Genomic DNA, 4,667 nt, shown 5'->3' on the forward strand with positions numbered 1-4,667 from the left:
TGGTAATGCTGTGTTTCAACAGCGCTGCTTCAAAACGTGGAAACATGTTTGTTTTTTATCGGAGAATTCACAAACTGAATGTTCGTGTTTGTCAAACCGTGGTTGGATTACTGACGTATCTGTTGATGTTAATGTTTCCATGAAACTATGCCACTCTTATGCACAGATACAGACAACTCTCTATATAACATCCTTTTGAATGGTTTGTTTATCCGACTGTTCGTCTTTTGCGATTTCGTTATAAGCGGAGTTGACTGTATCTATTTCAACAGCTGAAAATGCATTATATCCTAGCACATGTGTGAGAAAGATTTCTGCTCAACCAGTAGAGGGACCAAGAATACTGTCAGACCAAGCAACGAACGTAGACATTGTGTGCACAAGAAGTAGACGTGTAGAATGTAACGTTTAGCTCGTTTGATATAACATAACTCGTTGGGAATTTATTGATGTTTCTGTGGTGTGTCCGTTACAATGTTGTATCTATGTCATCTAGAGCTCCACACAGGGTTGTCCAGAACCTACCGCTTCTCTTCCCCAGGGTGAAGGTCATTGTATTGATGTTTAATTATATACTCATAATCACTGGTCATTTTGGCATGATTTCTAGGCTTAATGACTGTAGGATGTGGATTATCTTTGTATTTTACAAGGTCGTCATTAAACCAAGGAAGCTTTATTTCACTAAGCGATCTTAGAGCAGTAATTTCACAAGGTGAAATTAAATATTGAACACTAGAACCGTTGCAAGTCTGTCATAACTTGACGTAATCGTCTAGTCCTTCACAAACTGAATTTCGTGTAGGATTTGCAAGAATTTCACAATGTGAACTAACTGACGCAGCTCCTTCACAAAGGGAACTGAACATATGAATTGTAAGTCATTCTCAACCTACATTAACTCTAGCAAGTTTTAACTTAGACTGTCTGAGAACTCGACAACATAAGCGTAAATTCAAACGTAAATTGACTAACATGACGTTGTAAGGCCTTGAAACGTATATATGTAGTCAATCACAAACTGAAGACCATTTCGTGATCAGTTTGAAGTGAACATTTTAAATCTATGCCCAGGCAACTATGGTTGCTTCGTGGTAGTGGTGGGCGCGCAACATGCGAGTTGCATCACATGCTTAGTGCTGTCACTGACTCGGAATGACAACCTGATGGATGAACAGGAAGTAAACAAACACAGAGATTGGCTCTCCCGTATTAGTCTAAACAGTCATGCAGTGGAACCCTGTTAAACCGGACCGTTTCAAATGAAATTGTCCGGATAAACGCCCAGAGTTAGAATAGACAATGATGGTTTTGGATTAAAATTCCTATGTACATATATAGTCGTCGTTATTAGTAATTGCTCTGAGGTTTCCGGATTGACGGGGTTTCGCTGACAACTCCTCCAGTTACCATGGTGACAAGAGAACCAGGAACTGTGTTTGTTGCATAGGATTAGCCAACACGAGACCTACGTCTTGGCCAGACAGTGTTAACCACTACCTGCCTGCCGGCGGTGTGCGTTGCCTGTATGTTAAGTTTTTGTTTGTGGCAAGGACTGATGTCATTTCTAATCATGATTGTTGCTGTTTCCGGCTGTTGACGTTAACGCTGACATTTCCACTGTTAACTTTGTCGCTGTAACATGACCCATGTTGTGACTCCCGTGATCACTGTTTCCTCGGTCGGCTTCATATATGCAGCATATATCTTTGTAATTTTTGTATATTTTATACACACTATTATGAATAAATTATCCTTTATTTATTATTTGTAAACATGTGTTTGTCATCCATTTTTTTAATGAAATATATGGAAAAATGAAGTTGAAGGTTAAAAGAAAGAGTAAACTTGTCCATCTAAAGGTGAAAAACATGTTACAGTTAGGTGAGTGAGTGAGTGGATGTTGTTTCACGCCGCAATTAGCAGTATGAACCACACAACCCAGCGACTGCGACTTAGCCACAGCGCCTAATCGGGGCGGTCGGGTAGCCTAGTGGTTAAAGCGTTCGCTCGTCACGCCGAAGACCCGGGTTCGATTCCCGACATGGGTACAATGTGTGAAGCCCATTTCTGGTATCCCCCGCCGTGATATTGCTGGAATATTGCTAAAAGCGGCGTAAAACCATACTCACTCACTCACTCACTCACAGCGCCTAATCAACCAAATTTATTCGACTTTTATGACAAATATATGGAACACATCAAAATGTACAAGCAGGCGCCGAACATACAATACAACAGTATATTCTATTATAGCATATCTTCTTCACGATATACCACATCTACATCACCTTTATGGTCCAATATTACTTTTGCCTTGCGCTACACGAGCTGACACGAGCTGACCGAACGTGTTTTTTTCCAGTCAAATGCTTTCGTTACGGTTAACACACCATCCCAAAAGAAAAGCCATGAATTATATACCCGTATGATCCAATCTAGCAAGTTCGGGATCACATTTGGTCTGTGAAACTGGCGTGGTACATGCAATGATGCGGTCTTAACTATTCTCTATTGAATAAGTTATGGAGTGCAACTCAATAATGCTATTGTCCAAGAGTCAATCGCTTGTGTGCAAGAATACAATATTTGTTTCTGTCAGAACGGTAAATAGTTCTGGTAATGTACTCAAATAGCCGTCATTGCTGGCTTTAGTGTTGTTTAATGTGTGGTCCGCGAGTAGCTCTGAATGATATATGTGTATAGCATCACCATGGTAAGTAGGTCAGGCCAACTCCTGGTCCTGCTACTTGTTCAATAGACCATTTACAGCTGATCAGGTTTATGGTTAGGTCAGACAATAGTATAACTCTTGCTAAGTTAATTAACTTGTCATTTCACCTATTAACTTGTCATTTAGCTCATGGTCTGACCCATCCCCTGTTGGCTGATTAGCCTGCGGTCCTACTCATATCTAAGAGGTCAACCCATTCTCGAAGTCCTTGGTAACTTTATTAAACTGTGATCACGTTTATGGATAGGAGATCAGCCCTTATATCGAGTCCTTAGTTGATTTGTGTGCAACCGCGCCTATGGTTAGGAGGTCAACCAATTTCACTTACCCATATTTACTTCATTAGCCTGTGATCTGAACTGAAGTTAGGAGGTCAGACTATTCATGTTGTTCTTAGTTACCTTAATAGCCTGTGATCTGAACTGAAGTTAGGAGGTCAACCTATTCCTGTGGTTCTTAGTTAGCTAATTAGCCTGTGATCTGAACTGAAGTTAGGAGGTCAGCCTATTCCTGTGGCTCTTAGCTTATTAGCCTGTGATCTGAACTGAAGTTAGGAGGTCAGCCTATTCCTGTGGTTCTTAGTTAGCTAATTAGCCTGTACGAAGGTCAACCCTTTCCTGTGGATATTGGTTAGTTATAATTAGCCTGTGATCTCGACTAAAGTTACGAGGTCAACCTATTGTCATGCCTTAATGCAGTTTGGCTGTGGTTAGTCAATTACCTGTGATTTCGATTGATATCAGGTAAACCCATTCGCACATCCTACATTTCAATATTGTTAATTAACCTTTGAGGCCTGGTGACAGGTTACCACTGCGTTAATCACTAACGTATGGTTACATTCTTGTTACAGTTGCGATGGTTACTCTACTCATTTCCAGTGTGGGGCGGTCGGGTAGCCTAGTGGTTAAAGCGTTTGCTCGTCACGCCGAAGACCCAGGTTCGATTCTCGACATGGGTACAATGTGTGAAGCCCATTTCTGGTTTCCCCCGCCATGATATTGCTGGAATATTGGTAAAGGCGGCGTAAAACCATCCTCACTCACTCACTCACTTTTCCAGTGTAAAATACATATTAATATACCAAATCACGCGTCAGTGATCCTTTGTCTAACGCCTTCAGCAGATACTGCAAGATAGTACAGCGTAATATTTTCACTACGTTTGCTAGACACATGGCCCAACTTGGAGCCTGGGTGGATTAGGAAAAAGTCCTTTTTCATTACGGTGCCTGATAGTAGACGTCCTGTCGTGAGACGATAAGACTGGCCCAGGCAGCCTCGTATATTCTCGTTATTTTGTTAGGGCTTTACACCATCAAAGGGGCTTTCCCCTTTCCCTGGTCGCCAATAAACTCCTCTGATCGCAGACAATATTGATTCATCTGATTAGTGTGGTGAGAAAATTCGATTTTCTTTGAAAGTAACTGTAATTGTTTCCTCAAACGCGCAAGATTACTGGAAAGCCACCGGAACTATTTTGCTGTAGCAATTTTGTATTGAAGGATCTGTTGATAATACCAAGTCGCTGAGGCCGAGCCCTCGGAATTGTGTTAGGCATAACCCTAACACAAGACAGGGCCATCGGAACTGTGTATGGCGTAACCCTAACACAAGACAGGGCCATCGGAACTGTGTATGGCATAACCCTAACACAAGACAGGGCCATCGGAACTGTGTATGGCGTAACCCTAACACAAGACAGGGCCATCGGAACTGTGTATGGCGTAACCCTAACACAAGACAGGGCCATCGGAACTGTGTATGGCGTAACCCTAACACAAGACAGGGCCATCGGAACTGTGTATGGCATAACCCTAACACAAGACAGGGCCATCGGAACTGTGTATGGCGTAACCCTAACACAAGACAGAGTCCTCGGAACTGTGTATGGCATAACCCTAACACAAGACAGGGCCATCGGAACTGTGTAT

This window comes from Haliotis rufescens, unplaced genomic scaffold (genome assembly GCF_023055435.1).
Source record: "Haliotis rufescens isolate VD_foot unplaced genomic scaffold, xgHalRufe1.0.p SCAF_1, whole genome shotgun sequence".
Taxonomy (NCBI): Eukaryota; Metazoa; Mollusca; class Gastropoda; order Lepetellida; family Haliotidae; genus Haliotis; species Haliotis rufescens.